Here is a 15,794-nt window from a genome sequence, read left to right on the forward strand (position 1 = left end):
ATATTCTCAATAAACTAGGCAACAAAAGTTATATTAATAAATAAAATAAAATAGATAAAATAAAATATTCCCAAACAACAACACTGCAGACTAGACCTCGTAGCATTGAGAAGCAGAGTATAAACCTGGCTGAAGCAGACCCACATTCATCTGCTTTGCAATTCAGAGATACTTTAGAATTTAGCAAAAAGCATCATCAACAACTTGACCTTTGGTAACCAGTTGAAGTAATGTGCGCTTTCCATTATGAGAGATTTCTACTGAAATAAAGCCAACTTTTTCTTTATACATCAACTATTAAAATAGTACAACTATATCTTAAGAGTCTTCAGGTCAGAAAAGGAAATGGAAAGGCTCCATAGTTCCAGTATTGACCCCCAAACTAAGTCTCCTAATTCGTAGTGTGTGAGCAGACCGGCTGAGTTGTCAAACACCTTTCCAAGTCAACAATAAAACAGCATATATTACTCTCAATAAGAAAGTGTGCACATATTTCATCGTGCAGATTGTTTAAGGTTAGCAGCATGAGAGCTGCAATATCTGGGGTGCTTTGCTAGTCCGGCCGCCCTTTCTTGAAAGAGCTAAGGTAATCACGGATAGTTTGCTCAACATTCGGAACAACATAGTTCTGAGCTGCATAGTTCCTGGTGCAGACACCAATTGCAAAACATAGGACAGCTGAGGCTCAGAGCTAGGCCACCACATACCCCGCAAGGAAGCCCTTCAGAAATTGAGAACTTAGCAACAAGCCTTCCAAGGTCACGCCCCCTTGCACCTCATCCCCCACCCGACGCTGCAATCCTTCTAATTTATCTTTCAGAAAAGCCAGATCCTCCAGCTTTGCTGTAGAACCCTTGTTGTCTCATCAACTTCACCGGCAAATTGTTAGGCGCATGCTGTCACTACAATTGGGCCCATTGTCATTCTAGAAATGCTAATCAGCTGCAGTCTCAGAATGACAATGGGCCACTCCACAGTCTGCGCGAGGTCCAGGAGTGGCCGCTGCAGGCAGCCTCTACAGTTTGAAAGATAGGTGCAAGAGGCCCCAAGTGAAAACTTTTCACTCTGGGCCTCTCGTAGGGAAACAGCATACCTTACTGAAATGTCCCATTTCGATTTTAGTATGATGTCTGTAAGGCGTCAGTAATTTGGGGACCTCAAATTACGGACGTCTTGTGACATCATACTAAAATAACGGACGGTCCGTGAAATTTAAGGACGGTTGGTCACCCTACCGGTGCGTCACTTTTTGTGACGCACCAGCAGCGTTAAAAATGCACCATGTTGAGTCATATTTACAAAGTGACGCATCTAGTTAGATGCGTCACTTTGTAAACCCCTGCCCTACATTATACCTGCGCCCGGTATAATGTATGCAGGGTGGGTGTTCTGGCGCAAGTAAGCTTCGTAGAAGTCACGCAGTGAAATCTATGAGATTTCACTGTGTCACTTCTAGGACACAAATGTGTCAATATCTGACGCCTAATTCACAGCAGGCATAAGACTGACACAGGCACATTTGAAATGGGACTTGCCAATGTGAAATGACTCATTGATGAAGATGCGTCACTTTTATGACACACTCCAGCAATGTATCATTTTTGCGCCTACAGATACGTCAGAAAAACTGACGTATCTGTAACTCCTTGCGACATGATGCATCATACTGTAAATATGACGCATCCAGCATGTCGCAAAGAAGGCGCAATGAAAAGTGACGCATCACTGTTTCCACGCAGCGATGCGTCACTTTTCATAAATGAGGCCCTATGGCTTCTGGATATCACAGGAATCACCATTTATATTCCCTATAATAAGGAGTGGCTGGGCCTAGAATTACTGGGTTCTTTTGGGCAGTTTGCAGATGTTTTCCACTTGCTCTGAGCAGCTTATAAATATCTGTAGGGTCAGTGGGAATCTCGAGTGGGGGCAGGCAGGGAGCACATCTGAAGTGGAGGGGGTGTGGACTTTTTGGGGATATAGCATCCGGGCAACTCATGATGGAGGCCTTTGCAGTAACTGACCCTACGTCATGTGGTGACTTTCAGCTTTCAGACTTGCAGTTTCAAATTCTCATTAAAGGAATGACACTTCATGTCCCATGATGTTTAGGGCTCTATACTGAAAACCAGCATTGACTGAAAGTTACTCTCAGACATTGTTGAGGTATGGTTTCGATTTCGAAAGTCTAAATAAATAGTACACTCCCTTTCGTCTTAAACATTCCGAAAGTCTCATCTTCTTTAATATACCTTATTACGGGAATTAAAGGTCCTGCATTAGACTATGTGTTATTTTTCAACTTTGCCCCCACCCTCCTTAAATATGTCCCATAATGGCTTGCAAATGCTAGCACTGGAACCAAAATACTTGACACAATGTCCCGCTGTCCGGAGTCCCGCCCACTCCGGTGATGTCATGGAGTTGGTGGCCAGAATAAACATTTCATGCCTCGTCATTTCCAGAGCTGATGCTTCAGACGTGCCCACGAACGAAGAAGGTGCCTCGACGCCTCGAAACCTCGGGGCTGCGCTAGCGAAGAGTGTCGGTGACGTTCATGGCCCCTGAGGAGGAGGTTAGGATGCGGCCATCAGAGACCCGAGCTCAACTGCAACCACTAAACGCTCCAGCATGTATTTTAAATAGGCTATTAGTGGTAATGACTCTCGGTATGAGCAATTACGCAGACGAGACGGTGCTTAACTTGCTGGGCAAATTTTCCTAGCGTCAAAGCTGGCCCTGCAAAACAGCAGACAAGTGTGTTGGCGCGGAGGGTGTAAGAGGGGAGTTGAGGGGAGGGTGAAGAAGCGGCTTCAGAGGAGTGTAGGGCGCCAACTGGTGACACTAGTAGCCCGGGCGCGGGGGCGTAGCTTCCATTGTTTTGTTTTTTGGCATATTGGTGCAGTGTGTGCAGTGGCTCAGAGGCTCAAAGGGCCCTCTCGACCTTTATTTTTTGCTGTATTTTCCATTTCAAGCAGCACTCGGCGGTACCATTTCCTTCCCAGCACTTGCTACGCTACTGAGTAGTAGCTGCCTTGCAGGCTGGCAAAATGGAGACTTGGATTTTAATCACATTTTCTCTTTTTGACCACAATTGTGTAATCCTGGGGAAATCGAATTTTGCCACAGATTCGCTCTTTTTTTAAAACATAGGAAAGGAATGATCAAATAATGTTCTGTAGCACACTATTAGATTCGAGTCGCCAGTGTCGAACTCAGACTGAAAATTGGCCCGGGCACCAACTTAAGTTAAAAGTGGCCCTGACAGCGAATTAGATACCTAAAAAGGTGGCCTACAAAGTCTTTAATTAAAGGTGGTGGTTTCTAGTGCTCGTCACCATCCCTTCATTTTCAGCACCGGCCCTTATGACAGCCTGCCACATGGTAGCGTTGTATATGTAATTTTGAGATGAGTACAATTTCTGATGTTTAATCAATCAATATACATTAAAAATCACCTATGCCTGCCGCCCAAGCCATTCTTATAGCTTTGAGTGGCATAGAATAGTCTGAATTGTCATATTGTGAGAATGTGATGGTTAGTACTTGTGATGGTACTGTCATTGGAAGCTCTAGCAGGTGCAATGGGCTCTTGATAAGGGCGCAATGTTTTTGTTTTTTTACAAATTAAGCACCAGGCCTACATTTGTAAATCAGCGCAGTTTTAAACTTGCTAAGACAAGCTGTATAGGTGTTTTGCAAGGTATGGGCTACTGATGAATTTGTGCTTGCTTCAGGCAATGTTTGTGGTAATATCATAGAAATTAAAAGTACAAAAAAGAGCCCTTCACAACATAAAAGCGTCCCACAAACTGCCAAAAAAAGCCCATACACTGATCTGTCAGGCGAGCTCTTCAGGCACTGCCAGATTGCCCCTTAGGCCAATTCAACCCTGCAATTCACTTTTAAGCACATAGAGAAATTAATTTGATGCCTGCATTTATATAGTGCAATAAGGTCACGTGCAATAGGCTGACCAGATCTTGACCAGTAGCGGCTGCTACGGGGCATTAGTGGTCGATGCAGGAAGCAGACTCCTCTAAGCCAATTTCGAGGATGCTGTCACCACCATGACAGCAGCATAGTGATTGGTCTGACCGACGTGGTTTTTGCGCTCAGACAGGCAGTGGGTTCCTGTGCATGTTCTCCACCTGGGTGTGCAACACAGCCAGGTGGAGAACATGGTAAGTGCGCATGTCTGTTTGGCCGGCCAAAAAGCAATGCACACTTAGGAAGTGCTCACCACTCCTCCCCCTGCCGTGTGGGCTGCCCCACCTCCGACCTTCAAAGCCAGTACTGAAAATTAAAATGATCATAACATGGTGTTATTATCATTTTATTTTGCCTGTGGGGCAACGCTTCTCCACCTTAACGGAAGAGCCACCACTGATCTTGACAATCAAAAACCAGTACATTCCACAAACCTAGATGTTTGACTACACCTTTGCATTCGCCAGGGGAAGATAATGACTTATATGACAGCACTCACTAGCATAGAAGAAACAGACAATGAGGCATTAAGTAGAATTGAATGAACATTTTACACAAAGTATACTTTGTTGACTAAATTGCTTATTGCTAACGGCTGCTAATTAATTTCTCTATTGGAACACATGAAAACTTGAATACGTGTGGCTCACTTGGGTTGAACTGGGCTGTAGTCAAGTTACGTAGCATAACTGCTTATGTCAGGCAGGTGCAGGCTACTTGGCAAGCTCCTGAAGGCAACAGCTTCAGTGGATGGCAATGTCCAGTCCCTTTCCAGATGCAGGGCTCTGGCTGCTAATTAACAGCTTCAAAGTGCTTGATGGATGGGTATCCATGTTCAGTCGCATCCACTGATTTCTAGCACAATATCAGCCAATCAGTGCTTTGGCTCAGAGTGCCTTGATGTAGCAGCTTAGTTCTTCACAGCATTGTAGGTTTAGTCTGTTGAACACATGCTGGGTCAGTGCTGGGCTAGCCACTCAGGCAGGTCAATGGGGTATGTTGGGGTGGGCAACACAGGTTTACAAGATTCTTCCTCTTGGGCAGCGGGGGCCACTTGGGCATGGTTCAGCTGGTGCCCTGTTCAAAGAACACAATCATAGACACAAGGGTGCCGCAGAACAGAGTTGATCCCTTCTTCAGTTGAGGAGACTGATCGGGCACACTTGGACAACAGTGAAGGCTGCGATGATGGGGTTGATGGTGGAGACTGCTGGGGCATGCTTTGGAAGTACTGCATTTCCTCTGAGCAGTTCAGTGTTTGACTTCCAGGGTAGATCAGGTTAGTCACATGAGTTGTAAGGGTCTAGTGGATGATCCACAGTACCAAGGTCAACCGTTTATGATGACACCAACAATCGGCTCTTCCTGTGGGGTCGGCCTGCTCCTTCTTCCTCGCTCAGGGAGGACTCTCTCAGACTTTCAGGGCAAGACTTAAAGTTCTTCCACTCAACCAGACTCCTAGGAAGCTGGCTGTCCTGCAGACACTAGCTATGTTTGTGAAATAGTCCTCTGAGCACTTAGTGGCGCACCTTCTTTTTAGTGAGTGAGACGTTTGTGCTGGAACAGTAAGTGAGCCGTCAGCTCCCACTCTTATACAAAGTTGACAGTCTGGGTTCGCTGTCTCCCGTCACACCTCGTTTTGGTTCAGTTTTCTTTTCATGTGTCCTTCTTAGGCTTGCTTCCAGACTCAGCCTTCATTTTGAGTTATGCTCTTAATAGCTGGGTTGTAGGCTGGAGCTCTGACAATAGAGGCGTAAAGTAGTGTGAGCAGACTGCTCCAGACTATCAGCAGCTACAGTAGATACTGGTCAGGAAGAGAGACAAAAGGCTGACCCCTCCTTCTAAAAGATATTTTCACACTCTGACAACAGGAACAGTAGTCACACCCTTTACCCCTATCATCCACCAAATGACAGTTTCAGGAAGATAACCAGCGGCCCTCAGTATCAGAAAGGGCATGATTGAATTTTTATTGGGAAGCATGTCTCCTCCTTCCTCACTTCAATGGCTGGGTTCCCACCCTCCAGTCCCTGGAATGTCAGCAATACACAACCACAGTCTGGGAAAGCTACTTCACCTCCACCTTATGCTCATTATCAGACCAGGGGACTTCCAAAATGTAACCCACAGGTATGTGTCACTTTGGTTCGCTTAGGCACTCATGTAGTGTGTAACTTTCTTCTCACGCACAATACACCAATTCATCCACATACTCAGGATCTCAGCTCTAAGATTCTGGGTTCACTATTAGCAGTGAAAATTTGTACAAGGGGGCAAGTTTGTGCCCACTTGACATAGGCAGCAGTAGCCCATGCAGGTAAGAGAGGTGAGACCCGCGGGGGGATTTCGTTGGACAATGAGGGAAAATTAATTATTTATTTAATTTTCCCTCGTCATAGTCTGTCAAATCCCCCCTCCACAACCGCCCCCACCGCCACACTGCTCGTACCTGCATGTGCCGCGGCTGGATATAGGTCTCACCACACTAGGATCACTTCAAAACACATTGTGCTGCTAACACTGCGCTACATGCACAAACCTGTGGCAGTGACCGTAGTTCTCTAACGTTACTAAGGCCTCAATATGAGAACCTCGTCCATGTCCTGAACAGCTTTGAGACCAGTCTTATGTCAAGGCCAGGCATAACCCTTTGTGCACATTCAAGATTAGCATTGCTGGGGACAAAATTCCAGAAACCAGTATACCAAATACTCGGTGTTGGGCACGCAAGGAATGGACATGACTGTACACCATGCGGAGGACATGCCTGTCCCAACATCTGATTTGTCCAGTGTGCAAGTAATTAAGACTGACATCCTGGTGCACATTAGCATGCAACAATCATTCTGTGAGGGAGAACATATTGAATATTCGGTGCTATGCAACAGACTATCAGGAAGTAATTATATTTTTTAGCAGTTGCCAGTATAGGACTGGGTCTGAGTCACTCAAGTGGCTCAGGCTAGTGATTTACTCTGCCTGACACATCACTGGATCTGCCCTAGTCCTACTTGTATTTCACAGACAGAGCTGGTTCATTAATCAACTTCTGGATGGGAAATAATACTTGTGATTTTCAGTAAATTTGGAGTAGCTTTCAAGTGTTCCCAGCAAGTTGCATTTTGAAGAAGGGACTTAAAAATCCCAACATGAAAAGTGCCATTGACTAAATGACCCAGTCATGGCACTGTGCCACTGCTCTGTATCATAATTTTGACACCAATGTATCTCACAAGATACGGCGTCAATCAATCAAGTCTTCCATCCCCTCATGTTGTATTGGAAGGTGGTCGTGCTGGGGAAAGGGAGTCTATATATTGTATTTCTAGATATAAAAATCTGCATTCCACCTTGTTCCCAGGGACAATTTATGGAGGTTGCTCGGAGAGATGACCATGCCCCCAGGGTTGCACTTCTGATCAGGCAACACAAATGGAATTTTGCTAGAGTAAGATGAAGCAGCCAGGGACAGGTCACAAACCCCATTAAATTAGAGTGGGGGGGGGTTCTACAGTGTTGTGTCCTGGCCCCAACCTTGTTTTCACTATACGTCAGTCATGTCACTGAGCTTCTATCTGCCATTCCAGCTGACGCCCCTTCCTTAGCAAATCAAAAAATTGCCTCTGTCCTATTTGCAGACAATACCTTTCTCATCTCAAAGATTCAAATGGGCTTGCAAATATTATTAAACCAATTCAAGCTCTTTTGCGATCAAAGGGGGCTCGAAATAAATACATCTAAAACCAAATTAATGCTATTAAATCCCCACAAGTCTTTTAAGGAAAATCTGCTCCTAGACAACATCCCTTTAGAGAGAGTGAGATCCTTCAATTACCTAGGAATTAAATTATCTGAGGCCATGGCTTGGAAATTCCATCTCAACAAGGCCCATCTCAAATTTTCCCTGGTAACCGGGGTTCTGTGAAAGGAACATCGTCTCTCCCACACTAAGTCAATTGCACCTGTACTTAAACTTTATAGCTGCAAGGCTGTGAGCAGTGCCCTTTATGGGGCTGAGCTGTGGGGCATGACAATAATAAGTGAGCCTAGAGCCCTGGAAAACAAGTTCCTTAAAAACCTGACTTCTCTCCTGCAAAGCACCTCGCTTAGCCCACTAAAGCTTGATATGGGCATCAAACCCATTAGTGATTTAGCGAAGCTCCGACCCCTGTTGATCAGGCAGTGGATGGTTTCCACCCCGGAACTGACATCCTACGCAGCTGCCTTAAACACAATGAACAAAATAGGCTGGATCAAATACATCAACAGTCTTATGTCCAGTATATGTCTCCCAGGACATAATATTGTCTGCCCACACCAGAAGTCAGATTAAAGTACTCTACTGGGAATGGGTTCAGCAAAATGCATATCTCGATCGCAGCTAAGGCAGACTATCTGAAGAAATTAGGGGCATATTATCAAGAACGGAGTTAAGATTATCGCCACTTTAGCGGCAGGAAACTGCCGCTAAAGCGGCGATAATGGGCTTGATAATATGCCGTAGAGAATTCCAATAGAAGCCTATGTTCACACTGCTGCTCCTGTCCACATTAATCCATTGGCATCGTCTTCTTCACCTGCACAGCGTACACAAAACCTAGGAGCAAATGGTTGATTCCAATTTGCAGACAACTTAGAACTCAAGGTTTTAGAGTGGCCCTCCACATACTGAAATCAGATGTAAGACCATTATTTGTGTGCGTAATTGCGAAATTTCTGAGCCACGTATGGGTGATTAGAAGGAAGGCAGAGGCAGCTTCTTCGACTCACCCCGAGAGCCACAGATATGATCACCTACCTACTATGACTATAAGACAAGATGGCCAGCAACTCCAAAGTGCAAATCGTTATTTTAATCCTTGTATATAAGCAAACTCAAGCTCTCTTAGAATGTTTTTATTGTGAAGATGGGTGTTTTTAAACTTTGATATGATATGATAAAGGAATTTATACAGCACACGTTCACCAACAGGAGCAGGTGGACAGCAAGTTAGAGCCTGAGTAACGGAGGACTCGTGAGGGAATGTAACGATGGAGGCAGGAGGCGATAAAGGCAGGGCCTTGTTGGGAAAGGGCCTGGTAGATCAAGCAGCCCACTTTGAAGAGGCTGCGCTGGACTACCGGGAGCCAGTGCAGGCTCCTCAAGAGGGGCTTGGCGGAGCTGGACTTGGGTTGTCCAAAAATGAGACTCGCTGCCTGGTTTTGAATAAGCTGGAGTTGATGGGATTGGTAGGCGGGGATACCGATATACAACGAATTGACATAGTCAATCCGAGAGATCACTAAGCCCAGCGTGACTTGGACTAGGGCATCATGGGTAAGGAATCTGCTAATTTTCCTGATGCGGCGAAGGTGGAAAAAGCATGCCGACATCACTGATTTGATTTGAGGTCTCAGAAAAGATCCCGACTGATTGTAACTCTGAGGCTTTTGACAGAGCTGACCGGGCTAGGTGCACTGCCCAGCAAGTGAGGCCAAAAATTAGAGTTCCAGGGGTTTCCAGGGGGCCCGGTGAGAATCAGCTCAGTCTTGTCAGGGTTGAGTTTGAGCTGGTTAGCATTCATCCAACTGCTAATGTACGTCATGGTAGACTGAACATTCGCCATGGAGGTGGCGGAGGAGTCGATGTCAAAAATAAGCTGGAGGTCATCCGCATAATTAAAGATAATTAAAGATGTCCACCGGCAATTTCCGCAGTTCAGAGATGAGGGGAAGAATGTAAAGGTTAAATAGCAACGGGGAAAGGGAAGAGCCCTGGGGGACCCCACAGGTGAGGGACTTGCCTTCAGACATAAAGATAGTAAGGCGTACTGCCTGCTTTTGATCTTGTAGAAATTAGGCAAGCCACCTTAGCGGGGTGCCCCGGATGCCGGCGTTCTTGACCCGTTCGAGAAGGATGGCGTGGTCGACGGTGTCGAACGCCGCCGACAAATCCAGGAGCACCAGGGCCGGGGAGATGTTCTGATCGGCCCCTTTTCTAAGTTCATCGTGGACAGCCACGACAATAGATTCGGTGGAATGCTGAGGTCTGAAACCAGCCTGATTAAAACCTCTCCTGAAAAAACCCGGCCTTGATAAAACCGATCTGAAGAATTACAGGCCTATAGCTAACCTACCGCTCCTTGCAAAAATAGTTGAGAAGGCCATGAACACCCAACTTACGGAATTCATCGAGCAATACCACCTGCTTGACGAAACACAATTTGGATTCCGTAAGTTTCATGGGACTGAAACAGCACTCATAAAAGCAGCAGATGATATTCGACTAATCAGAGACCAAGGTGGCACGGCACTATTGGTGCTTCTAGATTTATCGGCCGCCTTCGACACGGTTGTCCATAAGATCCTAGTCGACCGTGTCGAAAAAATGAGCGTGCAAGGCCAAGCAAAAAATCTACTGGCATCCTTTCTGACGGAGAGATCCCAGGCAGTTACCCTGGGTCAATTTGAATCAGCTGAACTATCACTGCCATGTGGGGTACCTCAAGGTTCACCCCTTAGTCCGACACTTTTTAATATCTATGTGTCGGACCTCGCAAAGACCATCAAAGCGCACGGGATGAACCTTACCTCATATGCAGATGATACTCAGCTGATTCTGGGTGTCAGAAACGATGGGGAAACAGTAGCGGAGAGTTTCAAAATAGGTATGCTGGCCATTGGACAATGGATGTCGGCAAACTGTTTGAAATTAAACTCCGATAAAACTGAGGTGGTCACTTTTGGCCATCTCAGTCCTAGCTGGTCCCCAGTATGGTGGCCATCATCCTTTGGAGCCGTGCCTGAACCTGCTCCAAAAGTAAGAAATTTGGGCGTCATCTTTGACGACAAGTTAAATTTCATGGCACATGCCAATCAGACTGCCACCACAGCATTCTACAAACTACGCTTGGTCAGGAAGATTCTCCCTTTCCTTCCCAAAAATGTAGGCAAGACACTTGTCAGCGCTCTTGTCCTATCAGCACTGGATTACTGCAATGGCTTGTTTGCCAACGCTCAAGCCAGGATCATTAAGAAAATGCAGGGAATCCAAAATGCCGCAGCCAGACTTCTCTCAAATACCCCTAAATTCAAGCCCATAGCTGAGACATTGAGAAGTTTTCACTGGCTCCCAGTCAGGAATAGAATTAAATTTAAGACACTGTGTATTGTCTATAAGTCACTACATCATCAAGCGCCACAATTTTTGAAAGACCATCTTGTCCCATACATTCCCTCTCGGACACTGCGTTCAGCAAAACAGAACGACCTGGCGGTGCCACGGACCAGGTTGGTCAATTGGGGAGACAGACGTTTCTTAGTGGTTGGGCCAAAACTATGGAACACAGTCCCGCAATCCATACGATCCAGCCCAAATTTGATGTCGTTCAGGAAGAAACTGAAAACTTGGTTATTCAACCTTTAAACAATTTCATGTGACCTTACAGGAGAGCAAACAAATGTACAGCGCCGAGACGCCTGCGGGCAATTGTTCGCGCTTAATAAATGTTAAAAAATAAATAAAAAATAAAAAAATGCGAATCCAGGAACAGAGAACTTTCCACAAAGGAACCAAGGCAGGTGGTGACATGGGTTTCCAAAAGTTTGCCTAAGAAAGGGAGCAGGGATATAGGGCGAAAGTTACTTGAGACAGCTGGGTCCACCCCAGGTTTTTTGAGGATAGGAGCAACGACTGCTGATTTGAATAGTTTAGGGACTACCCCAGAGCAAAGGGAATGGTTAAGGAGGAAAATGGGTACATCAGGGAGGTGGAGAAAGATCTTACGGCTGATATGGGCAGGGCAACTGTCCAGAGGTGAACCAGACCGAACTTTACAGAGGAGGGAAGGGAACGTCTCTTGTGTAATTGGAGGGAAATTAAGAAAAGAAGCAGGGTTAACCGGAATACAGCCTGGGTTAAAGTTGGGGTCGGGCTTGGGGATACTTGCTTTAATTTTGACTATCTTGTCCACGAAATAGCTGTTGAGGGAGTCACAAAGAGATTGAGAAGAGGAAGGCATGATGGTGATGCGGTCCGGTTTGGCAATTTCGATAACTATGGAAAAAATGTCTTTCTATTTATTGGAAGAATTAAGGATTTTATCGGAAAAATGCTTAGTTTTGGCCCCAAGAATGGCTAGTTTATAATCTTTTAAAGCGGCAAGAAAAGTGAGCTTCTTAAGAGAGTAGTAGCCTGAACGCCACTTGCGCTCGGTTTGACGGAGCGCAAGCTTCATGTCTTTCAGGTCCTGAGTGAACCATAACTGGGCATCGTGAGGTCGTTTGTTTTTACATTTTTTCAGGGGGACAAAGGTGTCCCGGGCCTTGGTGAGCCAAGCGTGGATGTTATCGGCCTGGGTATGGACGGACAGTAATGAGGCAGATAGACCGAAAAGAGTAGGGCTCGAGATGGCCAAAGAATGGCAAAAGGAAGGAAAATCTACTCCCCAGTTGCGGACTGAGAGAGGATCAGAGGAGTAGGGTTTCGAAACCACAAGTTTGGGTAAAGAAAAGGAAATGAAAAAATGATCCGACCAGGTGCATGGCAAGATCTGTAAATTAGAGACATCCTGATTTAGAGACCAGACCTGATCCAATATTTGACCCTTTACGTGGGTAGCAACGTTAACATGCTGAAAGAAATTAAGACCAGTTAGTAAGTCTGTGAACTCCTTAGAGGGGGCACTTTCATGCAGCGCATTGGGCCAATAATTAAAGTCCCCAATAATGAGGATTTTGGCATGATTAATCGCCAACTTGGCCACCATGCTACTGAATGACTGAAGAAAACCCGGTGACTGGCTGGGAGGGTGATAAAAAAGGGCAAATGTGAGGGGGAGAATGTCCGAATCAAGTGTAAAAAGTAAAAAATCAGCCGATGGAATAGGGGACATAATAATGGAGCTAACTTTATAGGAGTGGGAAATAATGGCAGCAACTCCACCCCCAGCTTTTCCCTGAGGCCGGTTAGCCTGGAGGATATAGTAGCCAGCCGGGATGGCCGCCAGGTTGTCAGGAGTAGACTCCGTTGTAAGCCATGTTTCAGACAACAACAGTATGGAAGGTTTGACGGTTTCTAAAAGGTAGAGAATCCCCACCTGGTGTTTGACCAGCGAGCGGGTATTTAAGTACCCGATAGTCAGGTGATCAAGCTCTGTGCCATGACAATATGAGGGGTGGGTATCCTAGGGGATGTCAAGGTTGGAGTGGGACATGGCGATGGCAGGGGCCGTCCGAGGCAGGGGGGGGTTTGTCGGTTGCAGTATTCCTTTGTCCTTGAGGACAACACAAAGGTGTTTAGCAATGGGCTCATGACCCCACAGGGAATGAAGCTCCTCGGATGAGTAAACATGGGTGGGGGCTATTTGGGCAGAGTGAATAGCCCCTGGTCCCGGCCGGGCGCGGACGGGCACAGACGGGCTTGCCTTTGGCACGCGTCCGCTGCGTGTTGTCCCCGGCATCTGGTTTTAAAGGGAGGAAGGTCCAAGCGCTAGAACACTGACCTCCTCCTCCCAGAAGTGAGTGGAAAGTAAAGATGGTCTGCAGCCCTTTAGGCTCCCTCCACATCAATCGAGCAATGCTCGTGGTGGACCGGGGAGTCTACAGGCAATGGGCAAGGTAAGAAAAGTTAAAAAATAAATTCCCCCCGGCAAGCCGCTCTAACTCAGCGGAAAGAAATTCAAACAAGATAAACATACAGTTAAAAAGGTGCAGCCGGCAGCGAGTCCCAGCACGTCCAACGCGCAACGCCCCAGCATCCGGTTTTAAGAGGAGGAAGGTCCGTGCGCTAGAACGCTGACCTCCTCCTCCCGGAAGTGAGTGGAAAGTAAAGATGGTCTGCAGCCCTGTAGGCTTCCTCCACATTAATCCAGCAACGCTCGTGGTGGACCGGGGAGTCTACAGGCAATGGGCAAGGTAAGACAAGTAAAAAAATTAATTCCCCCCGGCAAGCCACTCTAACTCAGCGGAAAGAAATTCAAACAAGATAAACATACAGTTAAAAAGGTGCAGCCGGCAGCGAGTCCCAGCGCGTCCAACGCGCAACGCCCCAGCATCCGGTTTTAAGAGGAGGAAGGTCCGTGCGCTAGAACGCTGACCTCCTCCTCCCGGAAGTGAGTGGAAAGTAAAGATGGTCTGCAGCCCTGTAGGCTTCCTCCACATTAATCCAGCAAAGCTCGTGGTTGACCGGGGAGTCTACAGGCAATGGGCAAGGTAAGACAAGTAAAAAAATTAATTCCCCCCGGCAAGCCACTCTAACTCAGCGGAAAGAAATTCAAACAAGATAAACATACAGTTAAAAAGGTGCAGCCGGCAGCGAGTCCCAACTTTGATTTTAACTTAGTTGTGCATAGTTTATGAATGTATTTCCATGTTCTTGATGCTCACCAAAATATTAACCAATGCACTTGCCCTTTAGACAAGGGACTTCGCCACTTTGCATAGCAATTCTTTATTGGGATTCGGGATGGAAATCAAGAATTGTATGATATTTGCTGTTTTTAGGTGTTTCGTTGCCAACTGTTAGAACCCCGTTATGGACTGCCACCTTCTAATCGTATTTTTTTAAACTATAACATGAATTGTCTTGTTGCTTAATGGTATCTAAGAAGCCCACCCTGTTTGCCTCTTTCATGGTATTTTACCGAAATAAAGAGTTTGATTGATTGTATCTCACATAACATTAACTTACCAGATATGTCCATTTCGCCTAGGTCGCTTTGCTGCAATTCCGGGTTTTTGTTGAACAAACTGGTGAATTCTGGGTGTTCACTTTAATTTAACTAACATAACTGAAAACAATGGGATGTAAAAGAATAGCCCAGGATTAGAGCATTATGGGCCAGATGTAAAAAAACAGTAGGCCTTTCCTGACCACAAAAATGTTTTCTTAAATGTACTAAAGCACAGATTGCGATTCAGTAAGATGTTACAGAATCGCAATTAGTGTTAGTGATTCGGTATTTGGATGGGGCATGTTTAGGGGGTCCCTTCCAAATACCGAATCAGTATGGTATGTCATACTGTTTTGCAACCGAATTCCAGTTGAAAACAGTAATACTATACCACCTGTTTAAAAGTGGTGGTAACCCATTGCAAATGGAAAGGGGTCCCATTTGTCTTTGAGACTAAACTATGAGGCAGATTTTCAAGCCCCTTGCTACACATTTACGCCGCCTTTGTGTCACTTCTGTGACGCAGCGGCGGCGTAAAATATGCTCCATGTTGCGCCGTATTTACAACGTGACGCATCTAGGGAGAGGCGTCACGTTGTAAAGCCCTGCGCCATATGAAACCTGCTTTAGGTTTCATGTGGGCATTCCGGCGCAGGATGGGCGTTCCCTCGCAGGTACGCCTCAGAAAAGTGATGCAGTGAAATCGACAAGATTTCACTGAGTCACTTTTACGGCTATGCTGCGTCAAAACCCTGCGCCTGCTTGAAGCAGGCGTAAGGAGTGACACAGCATGTTAGGCATAAGGCGCCCCCGAGCCTTGCTGGAGCCACGTTGCGCTTGCAACACGACTCCAGTAATGTGCCGCTTTTACGCCGGGGGATGCGACGCGCATCTGCCCATCCGTGCCCCACGGCGCGCTGCATTGTAAATGCGTCGCATCAGTGGTGGTGCATGGGTGGTTTTGCTTGTCGCATCTGTTCTGTCGCAGCCCTGCTGATTTGCAAAGATGTGCCAGAACTCGTAAATCTGCCCCCATAAGTATAACAACTCCCCTGAACACAACCGAATCGGTAAATTACCGAATCTGAAATGTAGAGAGCACTCAAGTGAGTGCTTTTTACATTTAAGGATTCGTTATTTACCACCAACTAA

At 46.2% G+C, this 15,794-nt stretch overlaps 1 pseudogene; it reads right to left on the reverse strand.

Moving 5' to 3' along the window:
* Positions 1-553: 553 nt before the first annotated feature.
* Positions 554-14,672, reverse strand: LOC144783316 (SLC35A4 upstream open reading frame protein pseudogene; annotated as a pseudogene).
* Between the last annotated feature and the right edge of the window lie 1,122 nt (positions 14,673-15,794).

The sequence above is a fragment of the Lissotriton helveticus genome, chromosome 9, assembly GCF_964261635.1.
Source record: "Lissotriton helveticus chromosome 9, aLisHel1.1, whole genome shotgun sequence".
In the NCBI taxonomy this organism is placed as follows: domain Eukaryota; kingdom Metazoa; phylum Chordata; class Amphibia; order Caudata; family Salamandridae; genus Lissotriton; species Lissotriton helveticus.